The sequence below is a fragment of the Callospermophilus lateralis genome, chromosome 7, assembly GCF_048772815.1.
Source record: "Callospermophilus lateralis isolate mCalLat2 chromosome 7, mCalLat2.hap1, whole genome shotgun sequence".
Taxonomy (NCBI): domain Eukaryota; kingdom Metazoa; phylum Chordata; class Mammalia; order Rodentia; family Sciuridae; genus Callospermophilus; species Callospermophilus lateralis.
The window spans coordinates 134,525,858-134,547,278 of record NC_135311.1 but is presented as its reverse complement, the minus strand read 5'-3'; positions in this window follow the sequence as shown (position 1 = coordinate 134,547,278).

Below are 21,421 nucleotides of genomic sequence, written 5' to 3'. Positions count from 1 at the left end.
ACTGTGCTGGTTCTGTGGACTGCTTTACCAGCCAGCACTGGAGGTGTCTGACACAGAAATGGCCCATAAGTGCTTGTTGAATTCGTGCGTCAGCAAATCCCCAAGCAGTTCCACAGGCTAAGCAAGGGACCCAATCGCCTCCCTCTATTCCTTCCATCACTACTTATGAGGCGTGGCTAAGAAGAACCCAGACACACGACTTCCCCCACAAACATGGGATTTTTTTAAACTAACTTTCTCAATCCCTTCACCGAAACACACACACACACACACACACACAAATAGTAGAACTGATAAGCACGAGAGGCCTGTGATAAGAACTAGGAATGCAGAGTTGAATAAGATAACGTCCCTCTCCTTAACCACCCTCAGGTGGGAAAGAATAAGGACAGCTCGGGTCATGTGTTAAGTCGGCTGACGCTGGGAAAGCTCAATGAGGCAAAGAGGACATTAAAAATACCTCCAGGCAACGGACAGGTGCGTGGGAAGAGAGACGGGCCTGCATTCCTCTCACCAAGTCGCCATCTCCTGTTTCTAATTGAAGCTTGGAGGAATGTGGACGCGAGGCATTCCTGAGGAAGGCAGCTTCTAGTGTTGGAAGCGATGAAATAGACCAAGTCTGGATTTGGAGTGACACAGCCCTTCAGAAAGATCATCCTAAGAATTCTTTGCATTCGACACCATTAGGACAATATAAGGTGGAGAGAATTCGTGCTATGTGGCTGTTGCTGGGTGGGTTTCCTTTTAAGGCTACATCAGCAGATGACCCAAAATATAATACTGCAGGATTTACTCTGCCAAAGTGAGAATATCGTTGGTCACCCAGTTCCTCCTGGGTGGACAGGCTTGGTAAGAATCTCTTGCTCTGTGCCTTGATACTACGATTCCTTAAGTATTTCCACTTATTCTAGCCAAGGTTCTGATGTTCTGATGCCACAGCTTAGTGGTATCACATCGGAGGGCAGCTTTACTATTTCATTCCAAGCTATCCCACCTGTGGACTCCCTCAAGACGTGTAGAACCCCAGAACCCGAGAAAAGCCAGGGCAGGTAGTTGCAGCTTCCTCTCATTAAAGAGATGTCCGCCCAACTTCTACGTGAAAATGTCTATCAGTGTATTTCTTTTTTTTTTTTTCTAACCAAAGCACACCATGTGTTTCAATCTGGTCACTCTGTCAATGACTTACGGTTGTGTTAATATCCTGAAATATTGTGTCAGTGGCAGCAAAGCCTGTGAATCTCCTGTATTCTCCCCCAAAAAATAGAGCACAGAGATTGCAAAGCCCAAGCAGATGAGCATTACCAACAAATGAAGCCAAGTGTCGACTGGTGTTGGGGGGACCTTCAGCAGTAACAGGGAGCTGCATGGTGTCCGCAGTGGTTTAGCAGGAGGAAGCCAAGAGAAGAAACAGGTTGCCACCGTGGGCTCACTGCAAAGAGCACAGACTGGGAGAGGCTGGGTGTCCACCACTGGTCTGACCTAAAGGAGCAGGGAGCGTCTGGGCTCCTCAGACTCCTAACACTTCCTTCCAGGTCAGTGACTCTCCAAGAACAAGTGGCCAAGAGCAGAACCCAACGAAGGCCCAGCTAAGGGTGGGAGAAGGGCACTGTGGTGAGAGACCCCAGAGAACCAGCTGCCATGTGCCATGACAGCTATATGGAAAGGGAAGAGGCTGTTCAAAGACTAAACTTAGAGAGTGAACCACAACTGTCCTGGACGACCCCTTGTAAAAGCTAATGCTGCAGAAAAAGCACAACAGGGAAGAATCAAGGTTGCACTGGCTTGAGTGTTTGTCCCTCCGAAACTCACGTGGCGGTTTTGTTAATCTAAGTGCCATTGCAGCAGCATCCATGGTGAGACCCCAGGAGGCTCTGTATGCGGGTGGGACCGAGGCCATTGGAAGAGGGGGAGTTGGGCCTTCTTCCTCTGTCTTTCTCTGTTCTTCCACCAGGTGATGGCTTCTTCCCTGGTAGGATGGGCAAGAAGTCCCCAGCCAGATGCTGCGGCTTGAAGGTGGGGTTTCCCAGTCTCTGAATTGAGAGCCGATAGGATTCTGTTCATTCTAAATTCTAGATTAGCCTGTGTTACCCTGAGGTAGCAGCACAAAATGTCAACATGGACTAGGTCAAAAGTGTAATCCCCTGCAAAGTTACTACTGAAATAGAAAGAGTAAAATAACACCCCAGATAGCTAAAGAATACTAGAGAGAGACGGGCTCACCCCCTTCAAATAAAAATCACATCCTGCCCTTTCTAACAAACTTAGACACAGTAAGAAAATGATGTAAGATGCTAAAGAAGACACACAAATCAGAATCGGTGAGACTCATAAATAAGGTTATATTTCTCAGGCAAGTTAAAAAAAAAAAAAAAAAAAGGAGAAATGTTAAGGTCTGTAAACAAGTCAGGATGGCACCTGGTATTTTGCCAGAGAAACGTTAGAGTCTGTAAACAAGTCTGCATGGTGCCTGGCAAAATGCCAGAGGGAGTGGTTTGTGAAGTAACAAAAGCGAGCCATTAAGTGTGGAGATTCCTTATTGATTGACTGCTGTATCTATTTTATGCTAATTAGATAAGCTGTGTAAAATGTATAAATACCACTCCTGTCCTACAATAAACGGCTTCCACTCCTGCTGTATCAACGTACACAAGTCATTCGTCACCCCCCGGTTATTTTGCTGCAGCGGGACTGCGGCAGAGAAAGTTTTAAAGAGGATTTTAGAGGACAAATTCAGAAGACAAAGAAGATCCAATGTACGTATAAGAACGGCTTCCAAAGAAGAAAATCCCAACAAGGGAACAAAAGAAATATTGAGGCCTGTGATTAAAAACATCTTCAAAAAAGAATTTTTTGAAATTCCATATTCAATTGTAGACCCTATACCTGAGAAAACCATAATCACCAGTACTGTGATTAAAAATTCACAAGATCATTGAATTTTCTAAAAAAAATGAAAACTTTAGGCATCCAGCAAGAATACCAAATCAGGTTTGAGTAAAACCAAGCTCCAACTGTGCTTGATGTTAGAATGAAATGGAATAACATGTTTAAGATACTTAAGGAAAGAAATGTGAGCTAAGATTTCTACATCCATCTAAATTGGCACCAAGTAAAAGCCCTGGGCCAGCCGTGCAGTCATCTCAGTGACTTGGTGAACGCTTTTCCCACGGGTTTTTACTGAGCAAATTCCAATCATCCAAAAATAACTAGCAACTCATTGACATATGGTTTGATAATAAGCACTAAAAATATATTTTCTGGTGCCACTAAAACCACATTGAGAGTCAGAAAGGAAAAAGGATACTGTGTGATGTCTATATGCTCTTACCATGTAGATACGCGACAACTGTAAAAATGTAAAAAAAAGACAGATCAGATGTAAAAAGACAGCCTTCAAGCACCGTATTTATGGTAGAGGAATGGCTGTATTTAACCAGGATGATCTCAGACACAGTGTGAGCTAAGGCACGTGGACAGGGATGTGAGGGGAATGCGAGTTCTCCAGTCCCTGGGGTCCTGAAGACTGAGCCTTCTAGACACAGAGGGAAGCGGAGGTGAGTGTCAGGCAGAGGAGGGTGGCAGAAACCCTGTGGCACAGAGCTCGCATTAGAAGGACCTTCTACCTCCCGGGCTCCTACTGCTGTGTCCTGAAAAGGCTTAGAAACAAGAAGGTACCCAGCAGCCGTGATCTCACGAGGGCCAGATGGTGGCCTTGAAATGCTGTTTTCCATTGAAAGAAACCAGAGAGTCTTGGGAAAAGGGAAGATGCTGGTTGAGGTAGAACAGGTGCAAGACGAGCCTAGGACCTGTCTCCTGCTGGTTGACAAGTACCACAGACAGACAACCAAAAACACAGACACAGAAACCAACTTGAAGAAGTTCCCGCTGTACAGAGTTTGAACACTATGTGATCGAAAAAGATAATATTCAGTGGGTTGAAGCTCAAGAACTATGTTTAAATTCATGAATTCGTGAGGACGTACAAAACTAATTGGCTATCCTTGGAGAACAATAAAGAACCACTCGTTATAAAAACTGGTAAGTAATGGGGGCCAAAAGTCATTTACTGTGCCTTTCTTATATGGACAATAATGCCCTGATAGCTAAACAGTACACGAGGACATGTTTCTCTTTATAGAAATGTTTTTTAAATTAAGTTAAGGAAAAATGAGTGAATTTGAATGTTACTGTTTTGCAACTCCAGTGAAGGAGCGCCTCTAGGCATCTCTCATCATGGCTGCTAACGAGGGCTGCGGGGGGGATGGGGAGGGGACCGCCATATGTCACATGGCTCCTGATAGAAGAGCATGGCACCATCTATGTTGTTGTTTTGCCAAAAATTAAGTCTGATGATCCATCCAGTAGATCCGTAAAGATGCAACCAGCACAGTCCAGATATTGGGACACTTTATAGGATAACTTGTTTTCCTTAATAAACAAGGTACACGAACAGACTTTGGGTTAATAGGGACGTAAGGGAACAACAGACAAACTAAAGAGCTGAGGGACACGGAGTTAGGTTCGGAAGCCACAGAGGAGAGCCCAGAAGGGATTGCCACCGGGGTCAGGACCGAGTTTCTCTGAAGGAGATTTCTGGTTAGGATGGGCACACAGTGGGCTTGTGAGATGACTGGTAAATGCCTATTTCTTGACCTCAGTCTCGGTTATAAAGTGATGACCTTATAATATAGATTCAGCTAAGAATTCATTTTATGAATCTTTAGTATCTGGTTTGTGTTATAATGAAGCTCTTTTTTTAAAAAAAAATCAATATAATTGACTTTTAAATTGATTTCTCCCGTTTTACAGGTAGAACTGTAAACAAGTAGGTTTTGATTCATTGATTCCACAAATATTTCTGACGCTCTGAACGACGGGCTCTTTGGGAGGCATTGGGACGGCACTCCTCCCGGGCGAGGAATCACACTACAAAGCAAAAGGTGGTGGGCGCTTTATGAACAGAACAGCAGAGGAGCACAGAGGAACGGGAGGGATTTTTTTTTTTTCTTACAGGGAGATTAGCCAAAAACCTGCCAGGGCAGGGGTAGCTGGCAATGATTCTCCCCTTCTGTGGGGTCCCCCCTTCCTGCTCTTAACTGTGTCCTTTCCTGGGCAGGGGCTTTCTAATTAGTGCTGTCCCACCTATAGATTCTTGGTTCTATCTCATTGGGAGGTCAGATCCTGCACCAGGGTGTTGGAGCGTTGCCCCTGTGGTCTTCCAAGAGTTCCACCATTTCTGGTTTAATGTGCAGGTCTTGGATCCACTTTGAGTTGATTTGGGGGCAGGATGAGAGAGAGGGATTTAGTTTCATTCTTCTACATATGGGTACCTAGTTTTTCCAGCACGATTTGAGAAAAAGGCTGTCTTTCTCCTAGGTATGTACTGGACACCTTTGTGAAGGGTCACATGACTATTTATGGGGATTTGGCTCTTCCTTCTAGTCTGTTCCATTGGTCTTCATTGCTGTTTTGATGCCAATATCATGCCGTTTTTGATGAATGACCAGAATATATAAAGAATTCAAAAAAACTTAACACCAGTTACCGGGGAGGTGGCTCAGAGGTAGAGAGCTTGCCTAGCAGGCACAAGCCCGGAGTTCAATCCCCACCATCACTAAAACAAAAACAAAAATAAAAGCCAAAACAAACAAAAACCCCAACAACACAAAAAAACATCACCCCCAAATTAACCCACTTAAAAAACAGACAAATAGATATTTATCAAGTAAAAAAAAATACAAGTAGTCAACAAACATATGAAACAGCGTTTAACATCTATTTTAGTCAACTTTTTCCCTGCTAGGAGCAAATGATCTGACAAGAACAATAAGAGGAGGAGAAGTTTACTCAGGGGCTGATGGTTTCAGAGGTCTTAGTTCAATGCAGGGGGTCAACTCCAGAGCTCTGAGCCAGAGTAAAGAAAACTGGAAGGGCCTGGCACAGGAAAGAAGCTCAGGATATCACACCAGGAAGGGGAGAGAGGGACAGACAGACAGACAAAGACTGACTCTCCTCTCAATGGACAATATATATATATACACCCCACTGGCTCACCCCCAGTGACCTGCCTCCTGCAGCCAATCCTACCTGCTTACCATTATCATCAGGTGATCACATCAGGCGACTAATGCACTGATTGGGTTAAGGCTCTCATAACCCAATCATTTCACCTCTAAGCCTTCTTGCACAGCCTCACCCATGAGCTTTTGAGAGATACCTCACACCAACCCATAACAACATCTTTAGCAATCAAGGAGACGCATATCAAAGCTACGCTAGGATTTCATTCATTAAGAATACAGATAATAGTAATCATTAAGAATACAAATAATAGTAATCGCTATAGGATGTGGGGGAGGGGAAAGGCACACTTATACATGGTTGGTGTAACTGCAAATTAGTACAACCACTTTGAAAATCAGTCTGGAGATTCCTTAAAAGTTTAGAAATAGAACCACCACATGACCCAGTATCCTACTCCCAGGTATTTATCCAAAAGACACAAAATCAGCAGATGACAGTGGAAAATGCATACCAATGTCCGTAGCAGCCCAATCCACAACACCTAAGTATGGAACCAGCCCAGGTGCCCATCAATAAAGAAAATGTGTGTGTATGTGTGTGGGGGGAGGGGAGAGTACACACACACACACACACAGGAGTTTTACTGAGCCATAAAGAAGAATGAAATTTTTGTCATTTGGTGGAAAATGGATGGAACTGGAGACCATCCTGCTAAATGAAATATACCAGACTCCGAAAGTCAAGGGTAGAATATCTTATCTCACATGCAGAAGCTAAAGAGAAAAAAATAAAGAAATAAAAACAGGGAGGTCTTGTAAAAATAGAAGGGAGAGTGGCAGAGCAGAAGCCGGGACCCAACCGTGAGGGAAGTGGAGAGGGAAGGGGAAGAGCAGGAGCGGAACGGGCCCAATCATCCTGGGAACCTGTAGAACACACTGCGAGGCGTTCCACCTTCCTACATAGCTGTAACGTCTCTCTTAAAAGTAAACTCAGAAGGAAGAGCAAGGGCACAGGACACTGTGTCATATGCATTTATGAATATGTCAAAAAGAACCCCACGATGGTTTATGGCTGTAGTGCACCAAACAATGCTTAAACCCCCTTCAGAGCAACGGCGTTTTAGCTGGGTCTTTAAGATGAAGAGCATCTATCCATATGAGAGGAATATTGACCACCCATGGCCTCACCACTACTGGCTCTAAGCCTTGTGGTCACTGCTCATCTCTTAGTGACCCTCGTCCCCCATCAACTCTGCCCACTTCACCTTTATTTGAGTCCAGCCTTCTGGAAGCTCTGCTCATGTTCCTCTGCACGGTCAGGCTACCTGCCCCCTCCTGGCCTCCGCTGTCCCTTGGTGCCCTCTGGCTGACCTCTGTGGCCAGGCCTTCTGCCTCTCTCTGCTCCCTTACGCTGGCCTCACCTCCCACTCTAGGCTGGTAGCGCCATGGTGGCTACCCGACTCTCTGTGGGAGCCCTGACGGTGCGTCTCTGACTCGCTGCTCCTCGCTCGTTCTGGATGCCCAACTGTCAGAGGCCCAGAAGGAACCCATTTTCTTCCCTGAACCCAATCCTTCTCCCGATTGGGCCACTTTGATTCGGGGCTTCCTCCTCCTCCTCCTCGCTGCCCTGGGGTGTGGTTAGTTCCCAGACTCAACCTTTGCTCCGTGTCGGGATGACTCCTGTGCTCTTTGCATCTTCCCTGTGCTCCAGGCTTTAAATGGACACCATCCAAACCCAAGGAGCAGGTGCCCAGTGGTGGCTCCATTGGCCAGGGCCACCCTTGCTCTCCACGGACCTGGCCATGTCTGCGTCTCACTTGCCAACAGACTCTCAGGCTGCAGACCCATACCAGTCCTTTACCCCACTAGCGGAGGTGGTGAGTGTCAGAATGAATGTCGCCCCCAACACTGTCCAACTAGGCTTACCAGGAACCGAGTCCAGATGCTGCTCCTGTGGTGGGGGGCTTCTAGCCCTCTGCCACACCCACCCTCTGAGCTGCTCCCTCCTGACCATACTTACACTCGTCAGGTTGTGTTTTTTCCCCCACTGAAGAAATGGCCTTGATTTGCATTGATTTTAAGGGGAAAAACGATTTATTACAGGCAGAGACAGCACCTGCTGTTCATGCCCGGAGGTAAATGTCTAGGTCTCACCCATTCATCCATCCATTTATTCATTCAACAAGCATTGCTGAAAGCAGACTTTGGTGCTGGAACCTGTCAATCAGATGAGGACTGTGGTTTCTGTCCCCCAAGGAATGGACTGTCCAGGCGGAGGTGAAACTACGGCTGTCTTCTTGATTCATGTCGATGGGTGGCTATGGTCACTCAACCATCCGTCTGTCCATCATCCATTTTCTTTACAGTCTCTCCCTCTCCCTTACCACACCCTTTGAAGATGCTTCTCTCTGTTTCCGACTCATTGCTGGAGCTTTGCAACTACATTCAAAAGACAGGTATGGATTGAGTTCCAAACACAATACAGGTGCTGTGCTAGGCGCTGGGAACACAGCAGTCAACCGATACCCCGCGGAGCCCCGGCTAGCGTCACCCACGTTTCCACACTGTCCTGCCTTCTGCAGATTCAGGTTCTGAAATCACAATGACTGTGATCATGATTGGTCTACAATCATTTTGGTTTTCTTCTTTTCTTCTTTCTTTCTTTTTTTTTCCTGCAGAGATAGAGTCGCTGCCAAGAAGGAAAATAGTTTCATCAAAACTCTTCTTAAAAACAGGAGTTTGGAGTGCTGTTTCTAGGGGGAAATCACGGCACAGCTTGGCAGCTCGGATGATTTTCTGGCTAGACCCAGTCCCGATGCTGGTCAACATCGTCACAAGAGCGTTGTCAACAATGCCGTTACACAAACAAGGCAGCAATCAACTGTCGCTGAATGCCGTATAATTTCTCTACCTTTAAAGAGCTGTAGAAAAGGGGGTGGGGTGAGGAGAAGATAAGAGGGATTTTTTAAGCACTGTGGACAATCAAGAGCAGCTTTTTAAAAGTACCTCTTAAATACACGCTCATGTCCCCTAAATCTGTCAGGATAAAACATCTCATTTCAGTTGATGTATGACAAGGAAGCAATCATCATTGATCAGAATGACACATTTCCATTTACTCTGTGAAAGAGAAGGTAGAGGAAGGTCATGAGTAAGAAAACAAAGCGCCTTGTGATTCGTGATGTTGGGGTTTCTTCTGGAATTCATTTCCTCGGGAAGTTCATCATCCATGGTTTTCTGCTCTCCGCATCGTTCATCCAAATTGCCAGAAGTCCTTGTCGGTGAAGATGGAAGTATTTTGTCTTCCCTCCTGGGTACAGAAATAGGTTAGTTTGTTCTGGATACTGACACATCTGGGTCTTCGGAGTGGAAGAACTTAGAAGTTCTGGCTCTAGGTACTTTCAGGGGTACCAATTCTGTCCTCTGTGGTTTGGAGGTGAGGTGAGGTGTCCCCTGAAAGCTCACAGGTGAGACAGTGCAAGAAAGTTTGGAGGAGAACTGATTGGGTTATAGCCTCAGCCTAACCAGTGAATCAGTCCCTGATGGGATTAACTGACGAGGTGGGGTGTGGCTGGACGGGGTGGGAATTGGGGCGTGGCTGCGGGTATATATTTGTCGCTGGGGAGTGGAGTCGCTCTGCTTCCTGATGGGAGCTGCTTCCGCTGCCACACTCTCCCGCCATGATGAGCGCCAAGGAATGGAGTCATCCTTTTAGGGACTAAGACCTCTGAAACCTTGAGCCCTCAAATAAACTTTCCTCCTTAGAATTGGTCCGGCCAGATCCTTTAGTCACAGCAGCGAAAAAGCTGTCTAAAACACTCTGGGAGATAAGATGGTGCTGGGGAATCGAAGGTTCCAGCAAGTCCCCGCCCAACTGGGAGGAGAAAAGGGCCAGAAGTCTAGTCCTTCATTAGAAGCAGAAGTCAAGAACCTGTTTCTATTCGTCCCTTTTGTCTCATGTTAGAACCTGGAACTATCTAGATGTCTGGCAACAGCTAGGAGGTGGTTAGAGCCTTGGAAATCACTTCCTAAGGCAGCTCGTGTTCCTGCTTCTGGTTTGTGGCTGGAGTGGAGGGAGTGTTTGCAAACCACAGTTCAAGTCTAGCTTCAGGGCCATTAGATCTGAATCATGCCCAAGTCATGGCGGAAGCTTCCGGAAGTCAGTGCCATACTCCATTGCACCAGAGAATATCGTCAGTGGGCTGGGATAGTCCCTATGCCCAAAACTAAAATATAATTTGAGAAATGTGTGAGGACTTTTGGCGTTCAGAAAGGCAGTACAAATCCCTCCAGGGGGACGTCAGGCAATTTGTTCTGAAACTCAACCATGACGCTCTTCCACGGATAGGTTTGATCTTTGAGTCTACAAAGGTCACGATGCTTCTGTGGATGTTTTGAATCTGCAAATATCACGATGCCTAGTTATCCCAGGCGACTCTCGTGACTTAGTATTTAGTTGGTCCGGAGCCCTTTTTGATATCGTCATTATCATCATCATTTCAACTGGAGAATCTAACATAAAGAAGCCTTAAGCTACGGTTAGAGAGTAATTGTGGGTTTATAAAGAGACCGCACGGTCCTCTAGGGCTGAGGGATGGTGCCTGAGGGAAGGCAACATGGAAGGTGATTCCACCCCGGCCGGGGTTTTCAGGCCTCTTTGCAGCAGGTGTATTGTAGCCATTGAGTGGTGGAGGAATTTTCTGTGTTTCCAAGGACAGATCTGGTCTACAGACACAGGACAAGCAAAAAACAAGCCTCGGGGACACGGAACACCTGTCATCTTATAATCTAACAAAAACAAATATGGCAGCCTGGAATGGTTGCTTAGCAGCAGCATATTGTTTTGAATATGCTTCCTTTCCTAAGCTTTGCAAAAATCAAACCATAGCAGGCTTTTTTTTTCCCCTGGCATAAGCTGTGCGCTCAGTGCCAAGGCCTGAGGAACTCATGTGCTGGCTATTTTGGGTCTGTGCAAAGCCAAGCTTCACAAACCCGTCATCAGCAAGCCACTTGAGAGAGACCTCACTTGGTGCTACTTGATCCTGCCTTGCTCACCATGGGCACTTCCTGCCCTCGCTCCTTTTGGTGTGGGAGATCGTCGGAACCTATCATTATAATTTTCTTTTTGTGGATTTCTCTCCCTTGGGTTCTTTGGTCAATCAATCAATCTCTCTCATTCTTTTTCCTTCCTAAGGGGGAAAAAAAAAACCCAAAATGTGAATGTTCTCCCAAATGTCTATTCTTTTTTTCCAAATAGTAGGCCAAATTTGACAGGAAATCCTGCTTCAATTACTTTTAAACTTCCTTGTGCTGATTTTTAGATAATATAAGAAACTTGACCATGAAACTGGCTCAAAGGGAAAAAAAAAAAACCTGGATTAGTTAAGATTGTCTGCACATGAGGGAAATCTCTTTGATTTGCCCTCAGGGGCCAAAAGGCAGGGGCAGATTTATCAAGTGTCTAATGGGACGTGAGGGAAAGGGACCACTGAGCCTTGGTCAGGCACTAAAACCAAGAACTCAAAGGCACCAGGGCCATCGATCTGTCTCTTCTGTGTGCTTCTTGGAAAATGGCTTATTATTCTTCTCCTGAAGAAAAGATGCCTCTGTCCCACAGTGTTTGAATATATATTCAAGGCACATGCACACACACACACACACACACACACACACACACACACGTATATTTTAAGCTCATATAATCTGCCCAAACTGCATTAAAATCTTGTTGACTTTGCAGTTCCAGTTTTGAATGCACTAAAGAAAGAGCCTCATTGGTTCAGCTTAGTCATTTGTCCCCCTGGGTGAAATCTGCTAGGGCCAGAGGGCCAGGGTCCTGTGTGTTACGGAGAAGGCAGTGGGGAGCCCACATGGATGAGCAGAGAACATAATCAACGTGAGCTTGGAAGAACCTCCAAGAACGTCTTCAGCAAACTCTGGGGGAATGCCTTGTGTCATTTGAGTCTGTGACAGTTGGAGCCCAGGGAACGGGCCTTTGTGCAATAAGACCTACAACCTTCTTGTAGTTTAGAAAGACTAATTTAAAAAAATATATATATATATGCAGTTGTGTCACTTGACAATGGGGACATGTTCTGAGACATTCGTCATCGAGTGACTTTGTCATGGTGTGGACAGCCTGGAGCGCACTTCCGCAGACCTGGGTGATGGAGGCTGATCCCTCCCTGTGGCCTTCAGATGCTCCCAAGAGACCCTGTGAACAGGACCCGTCTGCGGCTGCTGCTGGAATAACACAGCCTCTGCCACCCAGCGAACATTTTACGACTAGAAGGAGGACTTTCTAAAATAATGATGACAATTGTGAAGTAAGTACATAAACCAGGAACACTTGTTCATTTTGATCAAATGTGAGCTACTGCCCATGATTGCAGTTGCTGTACTTTTCTGTTCTCTGTGAGCATTAGAGCTGCGAGTGCGTTTACCTAACATCGCCACAGACGCACGCGCACCGTGAAGCACCGCCGTGGCACAGGCAAGAGGAATTGTTTTTAGCCTGCTGCCCTCTGACGGGGCTGTCCATTGTTGACTGAAGTGTGGCCGTGGAGTGCGAGACTGCGCCACCATGGGGAGATTTTTAATGACTCCAGAGGTGAACGGCAGTCAAAACCGAATTTCTACTCTGCAGGGTTTTTGATGTAAAATTCAAAAGGCATCTCTGGGCAGCACCCGGGATGTGTACAGTAAATAAAGATGGAAGCTGCTGGGCACCAGCCAGGGCGACCACAAACCTGGGACGGAAGGAAAGAGGGCAGACCAAAGCGGAGAAGGAAGAGCAGGGCTAAGAGGAGCCAGAAGAAATGTGGGTTGGGTTTTCAGGCTTAGACCAAAGCTAACACTAAAAGAAAATAAAAATCCTTGGGATGCTAAGAGAAGCCCAGGGAAGCATGGCCTGGCCTTTGACGGTCATTCAGAAACAAGAAGGGGGGAAGGAAGAGTCTGCCTCCTCTCGGCTCAGAGCATGCCCACAGAGGCCTGAGAGACCCGCCCTTCTGTCAAGGAGAGAGCGTTGCCCACGGAGGTCAAGTTTCTATGAACTAAGAAAAGAGAGCAGTGAGATGGGGGTGTCATAGGATGCCACGGAGATCTCATGGGACTGAAGGAGCAGAAACTAAGGACTGCCAAACCTCAGGAGAACCGGAAAGATGCTGACCAACCCTGGTCTAGGGCGGGAGAAGCATGGCCTGGCGCAGTGGCCTTCACCTACGGGTTCACCTCTTATGTTTTATAACCAATAGTTGACATCATTCCTTCTGCTACCTTAAGATGAACTGTGCAGCTAACACGGCCTGCCTAAACCCTCTACTTCACAATAAGATTAATATAGTGCCCTAACTAAAATATAAAGGAGGACTACCGGGAAAGTAGTGTGTCTTAAACGGAAAGTAAGATGTAGTTTGAAAATAGATGCTGGATACAGAGGATGGAGATAGAGCTCAGTGGTAGAGTGCGTACCTCGCGTATGTAAGACCCTGGCTTCAATTACCAGCCATCCCCCTCCCCTGCCAAAAAAAAAAAAAAAAAAAGCTCAGACAGAAGAATTGGTAAAGTATTCATGCCCAAATACCATATTCAAGGCTGAATCACCATAAACATGGCTGAATTGGCAATGTGATATTCCAGAATGGTGAATCTTCTAGTTATCTGTTGCTGGGTCACAAACCAACAATGAGAGGCCCCAAATTGTCATTTAACGGTGCTCACAAATTCTGTGGGTTAGGAATTCAGAAAGAATGTGGTGAGAATGGCATGTGCCTGCTCCGTGCTATTGCGGCCTCAACCAGGTTGACTCCCAGGGCTGGCTCTGGAGCAGGGGAAGCTAAAGAACTCGCCTCCAAGATGGCGCCCCTTCATTCACCGGGCCCCTGGGCCCAGGAACTTAGACTTGACTGCCTCCCTGTGGCCTTACGGGATGGTGGTCTCAAGGGGTTCAGACTTTTCTCACAAGGAGTCAATGTGTGAAGGTCAAGTGTCTTAGTATGACCACCTATGACTTACCCTCAGGAAAATCACATGGTGTCCTTTGTGACGTACTTTCAGTCAAAGCAGACATATGGGGTGGGAGGCAGGGAGGTTCTGAGTATATAGGTCCCACCTCTTGAGCAAAAGAATGTCAAAGAACTTGCACCCATGTCTGAAACCACCTCCGTGGCTGGCTCTTGGCAAATTTCCAATGAAAACTAAGGTCTTTATTTGAATCACACAGTATTTGCATATCTAGAAAATTTATTGCATATCCAAATCTAGTAAATTTTGTGACATTCATATGCAATGTGGAGTTGCCCAGCAGGATTTTTTAAAAGTTGTGTGGGATACAGAATGGCCCTTGTGTATAATACATCTATGCATTACAGAATGCTTCATGTCCCTTGGTCTATGCCCACTAAATGCCAGTGCCTCCACCACCCTCGTCATTGATCTCTCTCCTGTAGACCAGATCCCTTTGCTTACTCAGCATATTGCTTGTAGATGAAAATAGCATCTGCAAACTGGAATCTCTGAACCTTTCACCTGTCCCTCCCTCTCCGTTGGGTTTGACAATTACAGTGATAAGGATGGTGATGATGACAGTGATACTGATATTGGTGATATTGGTGATGATGATAATGTTGTGATGATGATACTGAAACTGGTGGTGATGATATTGATGACGATGATGTTGATATTGGTGGTAGTAATGATGATTTTGACATTGGTGATGGTGACAATGTTGATACTGGTGACAACAGGAATAATGATGATGCGGCTGACATGACCGAGTGTTTCCCTTTTTCTCAGGAGCCTCATGGTTTACATCTTCTCACTGTATGCTGACTATGGTCAATGTCATTGTCCTTTTTCTTAGATGAAAAACCTGAGGTCTAGATGGCTTAAATAGCCTATGCAAGATCACATCCCAGCCCTTCTTTGTATTTTATTTAGAGACAGGGTCTCGCTGAGTTGCTTAGTGCCTCGCCGTTGCTGAGGCTCTTCTTGGGTTTTCTCTTTAAACAAAAAAATTTATAATAGAAGTGCTTTTTAGGCACATAATGTATCCTGCTTTAACATAGCTTATCTGAACTACAAAAGCATGTTTATGAAAGCCTTTGAGTGCTTCTTGGAAATATAACAACATTTTTAGAAAGAAGTGTTATTGAGGTGTTATTCTATGAATTTAAAAAATCTGAACGTGACATATTTCGTACCCACATACCATATTTTATACAAAAATATGGTCAGATTGGTGGGACGAAATGCAAAAGACGAACAGATGTAAAGAAAATTCGTGTTCTTGTTTGCTTTCGGATCATTAATCTGTGGGAAACAGTGTCTCTCGTGCTTTATGTTTTTCCTGAATACTATTATCACAGAAAACAGCAAAATCTGATTTGTCTGCGGGCCGTCTACTGGCAGCCTTAAACCCAGGACAGCAGTCGTTTGGACCCTTTCAGGGCCCAAATCCTTGAGAGGCATTAAGTACTTGGGGAACAGCCCCAGTTTCTGGGTTTCTTGCTCTGGGGAAGCTGCTGTCATTATTGTAGAAACACCCACACAAAAAGATGCTGAAAAATGGAGTCCAAGGAACACTGGCTTCTCCTGGGCGAGAAGGGCTTCATGGCCATCTGGTCTACCTGCCTGCCTCCTCCAGCTGGGTGGAGGCAGCCCCTCGCAGGGACAGACTCTGTTCTTCCTCTTGACCCACATTATCCAGCAGACCCTTCCACAATGGTGGAAATATCTGACATCTGCTCTGCCTGGCACAGCAGCCACTAGTGTCACGTGGCTATTGGTGTGACTGAAGAGCTGATATTTGCAAAACTATTTACACTTGAAATAAGCCATACCACGTACTGCACACCGTCTAAGAGCCGGGCAAGGGGTGTTGGATGGTTTTAGCCGTAACATTTTATCTTATTACTTCATTCAACCCTTACAACATTCTTTTCCTTAGGGGATGGGTACCAGGGTTTGATCTCAGGGCACTCGGCCATGGAGCCATATCCCCAGCCCTCTTTTGTATTTTATTTAGAGACAGGGTCTCCTTGAGTTCCTTAGCACCTCGCTTTTGCTGAGGCTGGCTTTGAACTCACAATCCTCTTGCCTCAGCCTCCAGAGCCACTGGGATTACAGGCGTGCACCACTGCGCCTGGCGCTTATAACATTCTCATGAGGGTCGTCTTTCTTATTCTTCACTTGTTTGTATTTGCAGATGAGAAAAATGTGGATTAGAAAAATTAAGGGCCACAGATTGCTCTTGGCAGAAGAAAGCTTTGAACTTGGGACTAAATCCAATACCTGCATATAGTGTTTCACTCTCATTTTTGTGTCCCTCCCGTGACTGCTGGCTCTACTGATTTCCCTCCTATTATTGTTACTGTTATTTTAATTACTGCATTACATACATAGAGTCATATATATGAATTTAATATAATCATATATGTGAGTAAACCAAATTAGAATTTTATGCATATGATTATGATTAGGTTAAAAATCAGAAAAAAATATATATGAATTATTATGGTATATTTGTAGATGGGCATGGCATTATTTGGTAGACTTCATTCCCCAGTATTCCCCCATCCCTTCCCTCCTCCATCCCTCTCAATCCCCTCGCTATACTCTATTAGAATTAGTCTTCCTTTGATTTTTGTGAGATCCCCCCACATTTTTTTATTCCTTCTTTCTCTCTCTCCCCCTCCCTTTCCCTCTCCCGCTCTGGCTTCCACATATGAGAGAAAACGTTTGACCCTTGGCTCTCTGAGTCTGGCTTACTTCACTTAGCAGGATGCTCTATAGTTCCATCCATTTACCCGCAAATGACATAATTTTGTTTTTCTTTATGGCTCAGTACAACCCATTTTGTGTGTATACCACACTTTCTTTGTCCATTGGTCTGTTGATGGACACTTAGGCGGGTTCCATACTTGGCTATTGTGAAATGTGCTACTATGAATATTGTAAGTGTGTATCACTATAGTATGCTGAGTGTCTATCTTTTGGATAAATACCAAGACATGGGACAGCTGGGTCAAATGTTGATTCCATTCCTGGTCTTTAGAGGAATCTCCATACTGGTTGTACTTTAGAGGATTTCCAAAGTGGTTGTACTAATTCGCAATCTGACCAGTAATGATTATTTATATCCTTGATGATTGCCATTCTAAAGGGAGTGAGACGGAATCTCAGTGGAGTTTTGTTTTGTATCTCCCTGATTGCTAAGGAGGTGCATCTTTTGCCCATGTATTGATTTGGTTATTAGTTTTTCTTTTCATGTTCAGCTTTTTAGTTCCTTATATAGTCTCGATATCGCTCCTTCATTAGAAGGGCAGCTGGCGAAGGTTTTCTCCCATTCTGTAGGCTCTCTTTCCTGTGTTATGCAGAAGCTTTTTAATTTGATGCCATTTCACTTATTGATTCTTGGTTTTATTTCTTGACCTTTGGGAGCCTCATTAAGGAAGTCAGTGCCTTGCATCAATACGTTGGAGTGTTGTCTCTCTTTTCTTCTAGCCGTTTCGGTGTTTCTGGTCTAGTTTGTAGGTCTTTGATCCACTTTGAGTTGATTTTTGAGCAGGGTCAGAGGAATCTAGTTTCATTCCGCATATGGATTTCCAGTTTTCCCAGCACCATTTGTTGAAAAGGCTGTCATTTCTCCAAAGTGTGTCTCTGGTACCTTTGTAAGAGACCCGATGGCTGTGTCTCCTTGGATCCGTCTCTGTGCCTTATATTTCACTGTCTTTATGCCAATCCCATGCTGCGTTTCTTTCTATAGCTCTGTAGTATAATTTAAGACCAAGTATTGTGATACCTTCAGCCTGGCTCTTATTACTCAGGATTGCTTTGGCTCTTCTGGGTCTTTTATTCTTCATAATGAACTTTGGGACTCTAGTTCTGTGAAGAATGTAATTGGCATTTTGATGGGGATTGCATTGAATCAGTAGATTTCTTTTGGTTATATGGCCATTTTGACAATATTAATTCTGCCTATCCAAGAACGTGGGTGGTGGGCTTTCCATCTTCTAAGGTCTTCTTTAATTTCTTTCTTCAGTGTATTATAACAGTCATTGTAGAGGTCTTTCACCTCCTTAGTTAGATTCGTTCCCAAGGTTTGATTTTATTTTTTAAGGCTCTGGTGAATGGAACAGTTTTCTTGATTTCTTTCTCAGAAGATCCATTTTTAGAGTAGAGGAAAGCAATTGATTTTTGTGTGTGTGTGTGTGTTGTTTCACATCTTGCAACGTTGCTGAATTTGTTTATCAAATCTAGAAGTCTTCCGGTGAAGTTTTTCTGGGAGTCTTCTAAGTATAGGATCATGCCATCAGCGAACAGAAATAGTTCAACCTCTTTCCTTTCCCTATTTCTATCTCTTTAATTTCCTCCTCTTGCCTGATTGCTGTGGCTAGAGACTCAAGAACTGTATTGAATTGGAGTGGTAAGAGTGGGCATCCTGTTCTGTTTTCCTCGGTTCAACATGATGTTGACTTTGTATTTTATATAGTTTTATTATGTTGAGATAAGTTCCATCTATCCCTATTTTCTTAAGTGTTTTTAACATGAATGGGTGCTGGATTTTGTCAAAGATTTTTTTTCTGCATATATTTTTGAGCTGATCCTGTGATTTTTGTCCTTGATGAAGTACATTTATTGACTCTTGTATATTGAGCCAAACTTCAAGTGGGATGAATCCAACCTGATCGTGGTCTACAATCTTCTTAATGTGTTTATGATTTAATAAAGACATCCTTAACAGGATATGAAGGATTTTTGCATCTGTGTTCATCAGGGATATATTAGTGCATAGTTTTCTTTACTTAATGTGTCTTTATTTGGTTTGGATATTAGGGTGACACTGGCTTCATAGAGTGAATTTGGGAGATTTCCTTCACTTTCTATTTCACAAATATTTGAGGAGGACTGTTACTATCTCTTCCTTCAACGTCTGGTAGAACTTGTCTAAGAATCTACCTGGTCCTAGGCTTCTCTTTTGTTGGAAGGCTTTTTATTACTGCTTTAATCTCATTGCTTGATATTGGTCTTTTTTTTTTTTTGTATTCTTTGGTTCAATTTGGGTAGCTCATGTGTCCAGGAATTTGTCAGTATCTTCTAGATTTCCAATTTTTTTGGAATATTAAGTTTTCAGACTGTTCCTAATGATCCTCTGGATTTCACAAGTGTCTGTGGTGATAATTCCTTTTTTCTAATTTTGTTCATTTGGCTCTTCTCTCCCTTTCTTTTGTTTAGTTTGGCTAAGGATTTGTCAATCTTGTTTTATCTTTTTAGAGAACCAACTCCTTATTACATTGGTTCTTTGCATTCTCGGTTTCATTAAACCCTGATCTTAATTATTTTCTATCTCCTACAGGTTTGGGAATGAGTTTTTGTGTATCTTAAATAGATACTGGACTTTGTATTTTCTTCCAACCAGAGGTTTAGAAGGCCCAGCTTAAAGAATGGAGAATGGCTTCTTACTGGAAAGTCCTCTCTCCTCGTGTAACTTCCCTATAAGATCATAGCTCTGCCCCACGGGGAGACTCTCGACATTGAACTTGTGAGTTTCTAGATTGTCTACCATCCCCCTTGGAGGCCCCATTTTTCTAGTAAGTAGGTTATAAAAATGATTTGTGTCCTCTGTGATGTGCTAGAAAACATGGCATCTGCATTTAATGTAGCTACAAGAGAGTCTAGTTCAGTGTGAGAATCACCGATGATGGTCTCAGAGAGGTGTAAGATCTCTGGTGGGCATTAGGTAGCTTCGGACAGGTCACTGCATCTGGACGACCTGTTTGTCATCCTAAAATTGGAGGGTGATACAAGTTCCTTCTTTCTGAGTGAGCATCAACGAATGGATGAGTTTGAAGTACTTAGCATGGTGCTTTTATACAGCAAGTGCTTAATAAAAATTAGAGGCCATAATTATTACAGTAGTTCCCTCTTATCCACAGGGAATATGTCCGTTCCAAGACATTCTGTGGACCCCTGACCCATGGACAGTAATGAATCCTATATATACTGTGCTTTCTTTTTCATATACATACCTGTGATAAAGTTGCTTCTATAACTTAGGCACAGTGAGAAATTAACGACAGCAATAATAAAATGGATCAATTATAACAATGTACAGAAATGAAGGTTATCCGAAAACTTACGAAATAAATGGTTCATTTCTGGAATTTTCCATTTAGTAGTTTTAGGCTGTGATTCTCCTGGGGTAACTGAAACTGTGAAACGCAGAACCACAGGTGAGGGGGTCCTGCTGTATTCCTGTATGCCCACGTCAGCTCATGCCCACGGGGCTCATTGTCAATTGTTCACCTGATTCTTACAGTAAGGAAAACAGACCATGACAATAAAGCCACAAAGACTCAGAGATCAAAGCTAATGAGATGGATGTTTTCAAGTGACTTTTCCTCTCTCCTGAGATATCAGTGCAACTAAAGGAGTCCCTGAGTAGCTGGTCTATGTACACATAGTAGGAAAAAAAAAAAAAAAAAAAAACCCTGAGACTTTGCTCTCTTCCTCGCCCTTGGTGACGGGTAACTTATAGAAAGAAGAGGAGACTCAGAGGTCTTCCCACAAGGCTATCTCAGTTCTCTTGAGTATTTCTGCCATAATTCCTTCCTTGATTTTCCCTTATTTATCACTACTATTTTATTCCTATAATTTTAAGAAAATGTGGGGCATTTAAAAAAAAATTTTACCATCAGCTGCAGTAGCCCCCTCCCCTGGGGTCTTACCTGCAGAGGAACTTGGGGACTGTCCTCAGGTCAGGGGGTCTGAGCTGGTGCTGGGACCACACTGCTCAGCAAGAAGGAGCAAGCTGTGGAGACGTAGCACCTGCTATATCAGGAGGATGAAGATTTAAGGAAACTTTCAGAGAATGAACAAACTTGGTGTCAAAAAGGAACAACTCCACTGGGGTATTGGGTTATCTTATTTTGGGTTCCTTTAGAAGACACTGATAGAAAATGGTTTGATCCTGGGGGCAGCTCGGGACATGCACCTGCCAACCTTGGGGGTTCAGAAGTCAATGAGCACGTGACTTTCAGAGGAGATGTGCCTGGTGTACAAGGAGTGCCATAGACGGAGACAAGGCCGCATCCACGTTAGCAGCATGGCGTGTTGCCAACCACTGGGGTCCCTCTGGTGATCTGTCCTGGAGATCTGAGAACTGAGAGCCCATGGAGCTGGGGGCTGTGCTGCCCAGAGGGATCATCTTCCAACAGGTGTGCCTCCCAGTGCCCAGGAGAGATCTCGACGGAAGGACAAAGAGATGGTGACGTGTGAATCTGTGCAGCAAGCATCTAGAATAACATAGAAGCCAAGGAGGAAGAGCCAGGGAGATGCAGAGTGAAACCGCAGGAAGGGCAGAGGGAATAAGGATACGGCACTTTCTATCGAGCAGG